Source organism: Lactuca serriola, chromosome 8 (genome assembly GCF_051521515.1).
Source record: "Lactuca serriola cultivar US96UC23 chromosome 8, Lser_US96UC23_V15, whole genome shotgun sequence".
Classification (NCBI taxonomy): domain Eukaryota; kingdom Viridiplantae; phylum Streptophyta; class Magnoliopsida; order Asterales; family Asteraceae; genus Lactuca; species Lactuca serriola.
In genome coordinates this window covers 184,292,398-184,307,779 of record NC_136415.1, presented here as the reverse complement: position 1 = coordinate 184,307,779, position 15,382 = coordinate 184,292,398, and the positions used below count along the sequence as shown (strand labels likewise).

General features: G+C 33.4%; 1 non-coding gene across 1 annotated transcript; it reads right to left on the bottom strand.

Annotated features, from left to right (window-relative positions):
• Window positions 1–14,477: 14,477 nt before the first annotated feature.
• On the bottom strand, window positions 14,478–14,584 carry LOC145071676 (small nucleolar RNA R71). The gene has a single exon (XR_013690683.1). It is a non-coding gene; the product is annotated as a small nucleolar RNA R71 (small nucleolar RNA).
• Window positions 14,585–15,382: the final 798 nt, after the last annotated feature.

The following is a 15,382-nucleotide window of genomic DNA, read 5'->3' as shown; positions in this document are numbered from 1 at the left end:
ATTGCCAACTCTTCATCAAATGTAACATTCAACTTTAGCAGGCGATCGACATATCTTTGCATCTTTTGCAGATGAGTAGTAAGGGACTCACCATTACCCATTCTGGTAGTGATCATCAAAGTGATGATCTCGTACCTTTCTTTCCTAGCATTCTGGTGGTACCGGTCCAGCAAGTCTTGATGCATCTCATAGGGATACATGTCCTCATAGGACTTCTTGAGTTTTGCAGTCATAGTCACCAGCATGATGCAATGGACCTTCACAGCATCACGCTCATGGGCCTCAAAGGCCGCGATCTCTTCAGCAGAGGCAATGTTGACATTGATTTCCTTTAGCTTCTTATCAAGGACATACTATTTGTCCTCGTAATGAGTGACCATTCGGATGTTGCGGATCTAATCATTGAAATTGGACCCGTCAAAGATCACTCTCCCACACAAGTTCATGAGTGAGAACGAGCCAGAGGAATTCGAGCCGGAAGCATTGTTGTTGATGTTCGACATCTGAAAATGAAAAAGAACAAAGTTTGATTAGAAATGAATCCCTAATTAAACACCCAAATGAGAAATTAGGGCTAGGATCCAACAACATTATTTACAAATTATAAGAGGGATGCCATAATCTAACAAGTAAATAATTTGAAGGTAAGTGAATGACGATTAACTAATTCTCCACCATGAATAATGAAAAAGAGATTAAGTTTTAAATGTATTGAAAACTCCTAGATCTTTTGAGACTCGTTGAACTTTTCAATGGCATGTTTAAATCTGGATATGCCCCTCAAGTTTGTGACCGGGATGTCGAGGATCACAAAGCGGGTGTGAATAACCATGCAAATGTACATGGTTCCCTCATTGTTATAGTCACCTATTCGATGTGCCGGTTAACCACACACGCTCCATCGAACTATGACAAACAATGAGTCACCCTTTGCCACCTCTGCTTAGAACCCAATTAGTGTGCCGGTTAACCACACACGCTCCAGTAACGTCTTAGCAAGGGTACAAAGTGTAATTTCATGGAATTGCATCAATTCACTTTTGCCTAATGTAACTAAGATTGGGAATTTTGAAAAACATTTAGTTACTTTATAAATTCATTATACTTTTAATGAGAAAAGGGTTGCCCTATCCTTCATGTTTGGCTAATGACCCTCCACCAATCAAGGAAGCGGTAGGTGAGAGTGGACACCAATTAAACGACCATTTTATGGGCCATAACCTTATACCCCCCTTATAGATCGGCTTTGTCAATGAGGCCTACTAACGATAAGACTGGCAGTTAAGTTATACACACACACACACACATATATATATATATATATATATATATATATATATATATATATATATATATATAAATATATATATATATATATATATATATTAATCTTATAATATTATAAAGTATAAGGTTGAATTTTAAACTTGTAAAATTCTAGGGTTGAAATTTAAATATTTCAAATTAAACTTTTAATCAGAAAATTTAAATTTCAAAACTTGAGGGCAAATTTTGAACTTTTCAAAGCACATAGGATCAAATAGCAAATAGTTTAAAATTAAACATTTAATTTAATGATTATCTAAATTTGACCTAATCAATTTTATTTACAAGATAATTCATCAAATAATTTAAATAATTAAATATTATCACATAAGGAATTTATTATTCAAATTAATGGTAATTATCTTTTGTTTTGGAAAGGATAAACATATAAAGTAATAAAATTCATATTTTATTAGTCAAAAACGATTTTGGCAATTATCCTTAAGTAAAACAGAAAGAAATACTGAAAATCCCTCTGTTTGACGCTCCTACTCGCCGAGTCCCCTTATGGACTCATCGAGTTCATCCTACTCGTCGAGCCCACATTGGGACTCGCCGAGTCCGCCAGGCAGAAGACCCAAAAACTCGATTTTCAAGCAAGAATGAAACACAAAGAATAAAATACAATAGAAGCCAATCAAGGCTCTGATGATACTGATGGGTTTGACACAAAATAACATTCTATGTGCTCATGCAAACCTCAATGCTTAGATCTAGGCTTCTCTATTGCACATGCAATTCATCCAAGACTTGCAAACCCTAGATCTAGTGTATATAATTCGAAAATGACATAAAAAATAGATCTAGATGATTACCTCTTCTTCAAAGCTTGAATCTTCTTGTCCTTGGAGATTAGAGTCACAAATGGCACTCTTGTAATGGCTTACAAAGACCATAAGCAAGAGGATGATCTTGGAGAGAGGTTGGATGCGCTTGAAGTCGGCTCTGGTACTCTTAGAAGTAGGGTTAGCCGATTTCTGAAGCCTAAGGGGTCTATTTATACTTGTACAGCTAGGGTTTCAGTCAAAACCCTAATTGGATAGCTTAGGCCTTAAGCAGTCCTAAGAACCTTCCCACATAAAGGCCTTGGACGAAATTAGATGGGCTCCCACTCTAATTTTCGTCTACCAATTAAAACCAAAAGGATTCTCAGCCCAAATCAACTATCACACAATTGACAGTTCCAGTCTCCTTTATTTAATTAATCTATTTTAGCCACAGAATTAAATCTTAATTAATTATTGTCTAATATTAATTAAACTATATGATTTCTATTTTAATATATTATACATATAATATATTAATAAATCATAATAACCTCTTTATTTATAAATCATCCTATCATGTTGCTTTGGTGAAGGCAACCCAAAAGGACCATGCACAACCGGGTCAAATACTCACCAAATGTAGTTACGTGCTTAGACACTAATCCAACAAAAAGAACATCTCTAAGAAACATAGTATCACTTAATTTGATATTTCCCATCAATTGAATTGTAATTCTTGACTGATTTGGTAATAATACTCTGGTATTTTCAGTTTGTTTCATATCAATAAACAAATGTTTATTGTTGCAAATATGGTGGGTAGCTCTTGAATCTAAAACCCAAACATTTGATTGATAATGTCCATAATTTAGATTAAGAATATAATGAGTACCTGTGTGAGATACAGTAACAGTAGTGACCATATTTGTGGATGCTAACTTCCCAGAGATCAGAGCAATTAGTTGATGACATTGAGAATTGGTGAGACCTATCACTACATCATTTGTTTCCAAAGAAGAGGAACTAGCATGATTATTAATTTCAATTGGTGAATTGAAAGATACAGAGTTGGCGCGATTATCACTTATTGACTAATTGTTCTGATCTCCTGCAAGAAATCCGTGCATACGATAACATTTCTCTTGTGTGTGGCCTGTTCTTTTACAATTAGTGCAGAAAGGAGATTTGTTTCCATTATTCTTGTAATTAGAATTGAAACAAGATTTATTGCCATTGTTGTTAGTATAACCATCATTATTACTTCGTACATTGAAAGCTATAGGAGAAAAACTAGATTGCAACATTCTAACATCTCGTTGTCGTTCTTCTTGAATGATTAGAGAGCAAATTTTGTTCACTGATGGACTTGGATCCATCAATAGGATTTTACCAAGAACTTAAGCATAACTTTCTTTTAAACTCATTAGAAAACTCATGGTTCATTCAATTTCTCTAGCATCTCTGCATATACACAGGCCACAAGTAAAATTTTCATTATAGTTGGACAATTCCTCCCATGGAACATTGAGTTTAGTGAAGTAATTACTAACCGAGTCTTGTCCTTGAACAGGATTCATAATATCTCTCTAGATTTGGTAAACCCTAGGGCCATTACTTTGCTGAAATCGTTCTTTGAGTTCCTTCCAAGTTGCATGTATAGTATCCAAATAGATCACAGAAGTAGATATTTCCTTAGAAACTGAGTTCAAAATCCATAAGATCACTATGTCGTTGTTTTTAATCCATGACTTGATTTTTGCTAGATCAAAATTATCAGGACTTGGAAGCTTACCATCAACAAAATCAAATTTGTTCTTGATAGATAACGAGATTATCATTGACCTACTCCACGATGCATAATTTTCACCAGTAAAAACTTGAGAAACAAGAACTAAACCATGATTATTAGAATGATGCAAATAATATGGATACTTTGCGGAATTTTGATCCAAAAATTGTTTTGAATTGCTACTATTTGATGAATTAGGCATTGTGAAATTGGGAATTCAATCGAATAATTAAGAATCCAATCAAATACAAAATAATCTATGAAAACAGAGAATCGATTGCGAATAAGAACAATCGATGATGAAGATTGAAAGATAAATTTGAATTTAAGTAAAGAACAGAAGTAGCTGTGATACCATAACAAGAATTTGAAATGAGAAAAATGAAGATTGTACTTCTCTCTCTTCTATTACAATGATATGGAAACAATATATATACTATATAGGGAATACTATAATGAGCCACTAATCTAAGCCTAAAAAACTGTAACATAAAGAAATATCTAGCTAACTATTTACAGCTGCTAACATGGCATTGAGAACACATGTACATGGCTAGATAGTCCCAACAGTCAGAGCACTTGAATCTACTTTCAAATCATTAAAAAACTGTAAATCTATATTCAAACTTGGATTTGGATAAATCAAGGATGATCCATCATTGTTAAAGCTCATAAGTTTTAGCAAAATTTCATAGCATTAAATTTGACCAAATTGGATATTTCAACACATGATTTTCACTCAGAATAATAAAACCTACTTCTATAACATATCATAAGCTTATGGAAAGATCAAACCATGTTTCGTTGAGCCAAATGGATGATTTATAAAGTTAGGGATTCATAATCACCATTGAAATGTCATAGACTCAAGATTTGCTAAGAAGATGAACTTGGATAATTAGATTAGTGTTAGAAACTTAGAGTTCAAAACACAAATTGATCTAATCTTGAATTCAGATTGAAGGAGCTTTCTTAAACCTAGAAGACAAATAGAAAAGAAAACTTCTTTACAAGATTTTACTTTAAGAATTTGCTAGGAAACACCATCAGATCTGTAATTTTGCTCCTAATTTCATCATTTATACCAAAAAAAATGATTTATATTTCTTTCTCTGGCTCCTAAACTTGAGTGAGGAAGAAGACAGGAAATTGGGGCTTTAGCTTATAATTTTGACATAATGGAAAATTTGGTCCTTAGACTTTTAAGTTTCTCATTTGTTCTACAACTAACTCCTATTAACCAACAAGTCTTAACACTTGTACATCAGGTCTAAAGCTAATTTCTCTACACTTTAGATCCAAACCTAATTAAGTCCACGTCATACTTAAGTTATTGTTTAGAAAGTTTGGCCCTTTATTCTTCAAGTTTTCTATTTAAATCACTTTAACCCTTTTAATTAACATTTATAGTTTCATATCTTCAAATACAACCTTAAATTATAAAACTCCTTCTAAATAAGACATATCCTAATTAAAATGAATTTACTCAACTATTATTCCTTGATTCCTAATCTTTAATATTTTGACTTCAACTTTCACTTAAATTTTAGTTTATTTTATATTAATTAATTTTGAAAATTTTAAATTTATTATTTCATATTATCTTACTTATTTTTTTAATTTTTTTTATTTTAGAATAAATTTATCACAATAATTTAAGTTGAAGGGTAAAAGTTCTAGCTTAAAAATATGGTCGTTACAATATGCTTGAGGTGCTTAAAGAAAGGCTCCAAGCTAGGAAAAAGACATGTTGGGACTAAATTGGTGTTTTTTAAAGGAATATGTCAACATAAGGTTTTATCAGCAGTATGATTATATTAAATTAATGAAATATATATATTTGCATGTGTACTTGTTAAAGTATAGACATGAAATTCATGGTCGTGGTTGTTGGATTGTTTGGAGGATAGCTTAGGCTTATGAAAATCTTCTAATTTCACCATTATTACATATACACAAAAGCTAAACTAACGTCTTTACTTATTTATTTATTTCAAAATACATTTCTTTTAATATTGTTTTATAATATAAGGTATGATACCTATAATTCCAATGTTATTTTCTTGTGTTGGCAGTATGAAAACATGAAGCTTCAGTAAAGGGGTAAATAATTAAAAGATCATATTTGGAAGATTTCCATAACAACCACATTGATACATTTTCATAAAGCATATGAGGAATTACAATAATTCAGCAAAGAATCTTATCAATGGTAGTTTCAAATTCTAGTTTTCCAAAGGGATCAAAGCCATTTTTATATGAATGTAAATTTATTTCTTAATTAAAATCTTAATTTTATTGAAACTTTGAAAATCATAATTTAGGATTTTGTTGCAAAATTGAATCGAAAAGAACATTTAGATTTCGTACTTAATAATATGTGGGAAGTGTTGAACTCTAAATTAATCGAAAATATGGACTGTAACACTCGAATCTTGAAGTATGCTTTTCATCTTTAAATGTATGATGTTGGGGATTACCACAGCGTGGTGGAGGCACCGACATGACATGGTGAGGCGAAAATGGGTCGCGTGTATTCGATTCACCACGACATGGCAGTATTGGCCACGACATGGTGACAGCTTGCATGCAAACCCTATTTTTTCGGGTTTGCTCCATATTTAAAGGAATGAGGAGGCTAAGGTTTGCTCATCCCCAGCCTCTCTCAGTCCCCTCAAGCCCCAAAGAAACCCTAATCACTTTACTCCATTATTGAGCTAGTTTTGGTGTTCCTTAAAGATAAAGAAGTAAGAAGGAGGAAGAAAGAAGCAAGATCAAGCAAGCAAGTCTCCATTCTTCACCCTAGCGCTTTTCTGGACCTTTGTAAGTCTCCAAGACTCGATTTTTATCATGCTAGGTTGCTAGATCTTGAGTTTTGTCCCATTAACTTATTGTTCTTTTTTTTTTCGTGATGATGAGATCTCATAAAGTTTACAACTTTATGAATCTATAGGACATTTGGTATATTTTGTGCCATGGATCTTGAGTTTGGTTGGGTTTTTGATCCATGTGTGAGATTAGGTCATAAAACCCTCATTTTTGACCTAATATGGGTTCAATACATGCATTGGACACACATGTCTATAAAGCACCAACTTTTAAGTTAGTTTTGGTGCTAGAATCACTTCTAGAAAGGATGGACTTTGGACTTTGTGGAATAAGTGCTTATTAATTAAGTTCTTGCCTTATTAAGCCATTTGGGACATGGAGATTTGGGTTCTGAAGCCTAAGGGGTCTATTTATACTTGTACAGCTAGGGTTTCAGTCAAAACCCTAATTGGATAGCTTAGGCCTTAAGCAGTCCTAAGAACCTTCCCACATAAAGGCCTTGGACGAAATTAGATGGGCTCCCACTCTAATTTTCGTCTACCAATTAAAACCAAAAGGATTCTCAGCCCAAATCAACTATCACACAATTGACAGTTCCAGTCTCCTTTATTTAATTAATCTATTTTAGCCACAGAATTAAATCTTAATTAATTATTGTCTAATATTAATTAAACTATATGATTTCTATTTTAATATATTATACATATAATATATTAATAAATCATAATAACCTCTTTATTTATAAATCATCCTATCATGTTGCTTTGGTGAAGGCAACCCAAAAGGACCATGCACAACCGGGTCAAATACTCACCAAATGTAGTTACGTGCTTAGACACTAATCCAACAAAAAGAACATCTCTAAGAAACATAGTATCACTTAATTTGATATTTCCCATCAATTGAATTGTAATTCTTGACTGATTTGGTAATAATACTCTGGTATTTTCAGTTTGTTTCATATCAATAAACAAATGTTTATTGTTGCAAATATGGTGGGTAGCTCTTGAATCTAAAACCCAAACATTTGATTGATAATGTCCATAATTTAGATTAAGAATATAATGAGTACCTGTGTGAGATACAGTAACAGTAGTGACCATATTTGTGGATGCTAACTTCCCAGAGATCAGAGCAATTAGTTGATGACATTGAGAATTGGTGAGACCTATCACTACATCATTTGTTTCCAAAGAAGAGGAACTAGCATGATTATTAATTTCAATTGGTGAATTGAAAGATACAGAGTTGGCGCGATTATCACTTATTGACTAATTGTTCTGATCTCCTGCAAGAAATCCGTGCATACGATAACATTTCTCTTGTGTGTGGCCTGTTCTTTTACAATTAGTGCAGAAAGGAGATTTGTTTCCATTATTCTTGTAATTAGAATTGAAACAAGATTTATTGCCATTGTTGTTAGTATAACCATCATTATTACTTCGTACATTGAAAGCTATAGGAGAAAAACTAGATTGCAACATTCTAACATCTCGTTGTCGTTCTTCTTGAATGATTAGAGAGCAAATTTTGTTCACTGATGGACTTGGATCCATCAATAGGATTTTACCAAGAACTTAAGCATAACTTTCTTTTAAACTCATTAGAAAACTCATGGTTCATTCAATTTCTCTAGCATCTCTGCATATACACAGGCCACAAGTAAAATTTTCATTATAGTTGGACAATTCCTCCCATGGAACATTGAGTTTAGTGAAGTAATTACTAACCGAGTCTTGTCCTTGAACAGGATTCATAATATCTCTCTAGATTTGGTAAACCCTAGGGCCATTACTTTGCTGAAATCGTTCTTTGAGTTCCTTCCAAGTTGCATGTATAGTATCCAAATAGATCACAGAAGTAGATATTTCCTTAGAAACTGAGTTCAAAATCCATAAGATCACTATGTCGTTGTTTTTAATCCATGACTTGATTTTTGCTAGATCAAAATTATCAGGACTTGGAAGCTTACCATCAACAAAATCAAATTTGTTCTTGATAGATAACGAGATTATCATTGACCTACTCCACGATGCATAATTTTCACCAGTAAAAACTTGAGAAACAAGAACTAAACCATGATTATTAGAATGATGCAAATAATATGGATACTTTGCGGAATTTTGATCCAAAAATTGTTTTGAATTGCTACTATTTGATGAATTAGGCATTGTGAAATTGGGAATTCAATCGAATAATTAAGAATCCAATCAAATACAAAATAATCTATGAAAACAGAGAATCGATTGCGAATAAGAACAATCGATGATGAAGATTGAAAGATAAATTTGAATTTAAGTAAAGAACAGAAGTAGCTGTGATACCATAACAAGAATTTGAAATGAGAAAAATGAAGATTGTACTTCTCTCTCTTCTATTACAATGATATGGAAACAATATATATACTATATAGGGAATACTATAATGAGCCACTAATCTAAGCCTAAAAAACTGTAACATAAAGAAATATCTAGCTAACTATTTACAGCTGCTAACATGGCATTGAGAACACATGTACATGGCTAGATAGTCCCAACAGTCAGAGCACTTGAATCTACTTTCAAATCATTAAAAAACTGTAAATCTATATTCAAACTTGGATTTGGATAAATCAAGGATGATCCATCATTGTTAAAGCTCATAAGTTTTAGCAAAATTTCATAGCATTAAATTTGACCAAATTGGATATTTCAACACATGATTTTCACTCAGAATAATAAAACCTACTTCTATAACATATCATAAGCTTATGGAAAGATCAAACCATGTTTCGTTGAGCCAAATGGATGATTTATAAAGTTAGGGATTCATAATCACCATTGAAATGTCATAGACTCAAGATTTGCTAAGAAGATGAACTTGGATAATTAGATTAGTGTTAGAAACTTAGAGTTCAAAACACAAATTGATCTAATCTTGAATTCAGATTGAAGGAGCTTTCTTAAACCTAGAAGACAAATAGAAAAGAAAACTTCTTTACAAGATTTTACTTTAAGAATTTGCTAGGAAACACCATCAGATCTGTAATTTTGCTCCTAATTTCATCATTTATACCAAAAAAAATGATTTATATTTCTTTCTCTGGCTCCTAAACTTGAGTGAGGAAGAAGACAGGAAATTGGGGCTTTAGCTTATAATTTTGACATAATGGAAAATTTGGTCCTTAGACTTTTAAGTTTCTCATTTGTTCTACAACTAACTCCTATTAACCAACAAGTCTTAACACTTGTACATCAGGTCTAAAGCTAATTTCTCTACACTTTAGATCCAAACCTAATTAAGTCCACGTCATACTTAAGTTATTGTTTAGAAAGTTTGGCCCTTTATTCTTCAAGTTTTCTATTTAAATCACTTTAACCCTTTTAATTAACATTTATAGTTTCATATCTTCAAATACAACCTTAAATTATAAAACTCCTTCTAAATAAGACATATCCTAATTAAAATGAATTTACTCAACTATTATTCCTTGATTCCTAATCTTTAATATTTTGACTTCAACTTTCACTTAAATTTTAGTTTATTTTATATTAATTAATTTTGAAAATTTTAAATTTATTATTTCATATTATCTTACTTATTTTTTTAATTTTTTTTATTTTAGAATAAATTTATCACAATAATTTAAGTTGAAGGGTAAAAGTTCTAGCTTAAAAATATGGTCGTTACAATATGCTTGAGGTGCTTAAAGAAAGGCTCCAAGCTAGGAAAAAGACATGTTGGGACTAAATTGGTGTTTTTTAAAGGAATATGTCAACATAAGGTTTTATCAGCAGTATGATTATATTAAATTAATGAAATATATATATTTGCATGTGTACTTGTTAAAGTATAGACATGAAATTCATGGTCGTGGTTGTTGGATTGTTTGGAGGATAGCTTAGGCTTATGAAAATCTTCTAATTTCACCATTATTACATATACACAAAAGCTAAACTAACGTCTTTACTTATTTATTTATTTCAAAATACATTTCTTTTAATATTGTTTTATAATATAAGGTATGATACCTATAATTCCAATGTTATTTTCTTGTGTTGGCAGTATGAAAACATGAAGCTTCAGTAAAGGGGTAAATAATTAAAAGATCATATTTGGAAGATTTCCATAACAACCACATTGATACATTTTCATAAAGCATATGAGGAATTACAATAATTCAGCAAAGAATCTTATCAATGGTAGTTTCAAATTCTAGTTTTCCAAAGGGATCAAAGCCATTTTTATATGAATGTAAATTTATTTCTTAATTAAAATCTTAATTTTATTGAAACTTTGAAAATCATAATTTAGGATTTTGTTGCAAAATTGAATCGAAAAGAACATTTAGATTTCGTACTTAATAATATGTGGGAAGTGTTGAACTCTAAATTAATCGAAAATATGGACTGTAACACTCGAATCTTGAAGTATGCTTTTCATCTTTAAATGTATGATGTTGGGGATTACCACAGCGTGGTGGAGGCACCGACATGACATGGTGAGGCGAAAATGGGTCGCGTGTATTCGATTCACCACGACATGGCAGTATTGGCCACGACATGGTGACAGCTTGCATGCAAACCCTATTTTTTCGGGTTTGCTCCATATTTAAAGGAATGAGGAGGCTAAGGTTTGCTCATCCCCAGCCTCTCTCAGTCCCCTCAAGCCCCAAAGAAACCCTAATCACTTTACTCCATTATTGAGCTAGTTTTGGTGTTCCTTAAAGATAAAGAAGTAAGAAGGAGGAAGAAAGAAGCAAGATCAAGCAAGCAAGTCTCCATTCTTCACCCTAGCGCTTTTCTGGACCTTTGTAAGTCTCCAAGACTCGATTTTTATCATGCTAGGTTGCTAGATCTTGAGTTTTGTCCCATTAACTTATTGTTCTTTTTTTTCGTGATGATGAGATCTCATAAAGTTTACAACTTTATGAATCTATAGGACATTTGGTATATTTTGTGCCATGGATCTTGAGTTTGGTTGGGTTTTTGATCCATGTGTGAGATTAGGTCATAAAACCCTCATTTTTGACCTAATATGGGTTCAATACATGCATTGGACACACATGTCTATAAAGCACCAACTTTTAAGTTAGTTTTGGTGCTAGAATCACTTCTAGAAAGGATGGACTTTGGACTTTGTGGAATAAGTGCTTATTAATTAAGTTCTTGCCTTATTAAGCCATTTGGGACATGGAGATTTGGGTTTTGGACCTTTTAGGTGGTCCTAATGGATAGAGTTAGAAACTTTATCCTTCTAGATTACATTTTGGACTAGATCTAAGCTTTGGAGCTCTTGGAATCGGAGAAAACAACTTAATTCCTAAAGTTGTTGGAAACCTAGGCAACCACGAAGTGGTCCTAGGTCACCACAACGTGCCGGCAGGGATTTGCCCGACTGTTTGGCAGCCAGCGAACCATGGCGTGGCTGATATGTGCATATTTAGCTATATATTTAGTGTGGAATTTTCTTATTTATTAACTAATTATTTACAAATTATGGACAAAAGGTACTTAATAGTGTTGAAATTGTATTTTCAGTCCAAAAGAGAAGCTCGGAAGCAAAAGGAAGCAAGAGAAGCAGATGGAAGTTCGGGAGTTGAAACAAAGAAGGAAAATGCCAAAAACAAGAAGGACTCAACGATTCAACTCCTGAATCGACAAGTCGGATCGAAGATTCGTGAAGCTCTAGAAGTCCTTGCCGTACACGGATTTTTAATGATGGACTCGACGAGTTGGGACCTTGACTCGACGAGTCACCTCTGTTTCTAGAAAAATATAAATAAGGACTTTGAGATCGAGATGGGGACTTCTCGGGAACCCTAGGAGGCTCAGATTGTGATTGAAGGTGCTGCTAGACCGGGAGAAGCTGAGGAATCAACCCTAAGTTCGATTTTGAAGAGGATTAAGGCAAAATCTAGTTTATTCTTAGTTAATCTTTTGATTGAATCATGTTTGAACTAATTGAATTCGTTTTTGAGTTTGTTTTACTGCAAATATGAACTAAAACCATTATCTTCTGTTTTTGGTAGATGATTTTGTGAACATAGATTGATTTTATGGTTAGGATTAAATTTAATTGGTGATATTGTTTTGTTAAGCTTGTTAAAGAACCTCATATTTTAATAACAACTATTTTCTATTAATAAATCAGTAATTAAGTTGTATGAACATCTCTTAGTTATTAATTTCATATGATTTATGTGACCACAAAGTTATATGTCTAGGAATAACGAATGTGAAACTAGAACTAACTAGAAGATAGGAATGTTAATACGTGAGCTTGTGTGATATACCAACAACAAGAGGTTAATTGAATCGCCAATTTAATTAACCATTACAAGTCTTACTTAACCCAGATTAATTAAGTAGGGAAATTATTAATTTAGACAATTGGACACTACTTGAATTAATCTGTTTTCTAAGGATTAGCAATAAGTGAACGTGAACCTAATCATCTCAATCGGTAGCCAAGGAAAAGTTAATCTGATACATTTACCGTAAAATCAACCATAGGATCAAATGATTCGAACCTAAATATAAGTCCTCTTTATCATTGAATTTAGATGCAATTTAATTGTTTAGCTGTTAGTTGCTTAGTTAAGTGTTAGTTTAGTTTCTAGTCTTGTAAAACTAGAGAAAACCTTACTTTTTATTACTTGTTCTTAGATAATATTAGTAATTAGTTTAATTTCCGTTCCCTGAGTTCGATACCCTACTTATTTAACTATACCACAATTTATAGGTCCACTGCCTTTGTGTGTCTAATTCATTATTAAAGAGTAGGATAAAACTAGTTGGTTTCACACACATCAAGTTTTTGCGCCGTTGCTGGGGAACGGTTCAAAAATTAATACTAATTTCTAGTTTTATCGATCCTTTGTGTGAGATTTATCTTGCACAAAGTTATTTCTTAAGTAATTTAGTTATTAGGATGGGTTTTAATAGTTTTCTATTTTAGAATTTTCGTTAATAGTTTTTCTGTTTTTGCCTTGAAGTCGCCGAGTGCAGTTGAAGCTACTCGGCGAGTCCATAGTTGATTCCCAGTTTCGTGTTTTATTTTATTTTTGTTCTTTTTACATGTTTTCCTAGTTTTTTTTGTAGACATTACATGATCCGAGGATCCAACACACTTCTGGTTCCTCCATTTGAAGACACGGAGTTTGCTTTCAAGAAAAACAAAGATAAAGGTGTTGAAAGTTCAAATCATCCAAGGAAGTCACCTTTCAAGAACCTTAAATCAGTATTCGGAAAGAAGAAAAGCAACAAGGAAGGTGGTTCTAGAAGTCAAAAAAGCGAGGAAAGCAATTTTGAACACGTTGAAGGAAATCCAATCCTAGAAGTAACCTATTACGAATCTGAATCCAAAGAAGAAAGCGACTTTGGAGACGAACCCGCTAACACCATGGCGAACATTGATGAAGTCTCTATGGGAGAGTGGAAGAAAAGGATAAGAGATGATACCGGCCCGAGACTAGTGCAACCCATCATTCCCGCGACTGCCACTTTCGAGATCAAAGGCCACGTACTTGCTCAACTTAAGGAAACCCCCTTCTACGCGAAAGATCACAAAGACGCTTACAAGCATTTGGATGAGGTCAACGATGTAGCCGACTACTTCAACGTTCCAAATGCACCTCGCGAAACTGTTTTGCTTCGCATGCTTCCTTTCACATTCAAGGGAGCTGCGAAGGATTGTTTGAAATCACTCCCGCCAGGATCCATTACCACATGGGCTAAGATGAAAGAAGAATTTATTGATCAATTTGCCCTCCTTCAAAATTAGCCAAGTTGAAGAAAGCCATAGCCAACTTTGAACAACAAGCAGGAGAATCCCTATATGAGGCTTGGGAAATATATAAAGATTTACTAAGGAATTGTCGACATCATGATCTTAATAGCCAACAATAAGTCTCCATTTTCTATGATGGAGTGAATGTGACCATAAGGCAACTCCTTGATTCGCAAGGACCTCTCACAAGGAAGCCACCCCCGGAAATCAAAGAACTAATTGAAGAATTCTCTAAGCACTCTAGAGAATATCATAACCCAAGGAATGAACTAAGTCGTGGGGCGGTGAACTCAGTTAATGATAGCATGGCAGCAATGATGGCTAAACTAGAGAGTTTGGATCGAAGAATGACTAAGATGGACCAAGCCATCCATGCTATTAGGGTCGGTTGTGAGAATTGTAGAGGGCCTCATCTCACTAAAGATTGTGATCTTGACGAGAACGGGAACCGGAAGGTGCAAGTATGTTATTCAAGTGGTGATAGGTTTGGTGAAAATTGGCGAAAACCAAGGAAGGAATGGCTCCCATATGATGAGTACAAAAAGGAAAAGGAGGAAAAATATAAGCAAAAAGAAAGGGGTTTTTATCAAAAAGAGGAAGCGGTGCTGGTGAAGAAAGCTGATTTGGAAGATATGTTCCCAAGATTTGTAGTCGCGTCTGAGAAGAGGCACAATGATACAGATACTGAAATGAAAAAGCAACGAAATATGCTTAGAGAGCATCAAGCTGTGATGAAGGATCAGTAAAATATGCTTAGGAATCAGCAAGCATCTATTCATAACATTGAAAAACAGCTAGGTCAGCTTGCACAACGAATCAACTAAAGAGCACCAGGTGAACTTCCTAGAAATACCGAGCAAAATCCAAGAATGGCGCATGTGAATGCAATAACAACAGATTC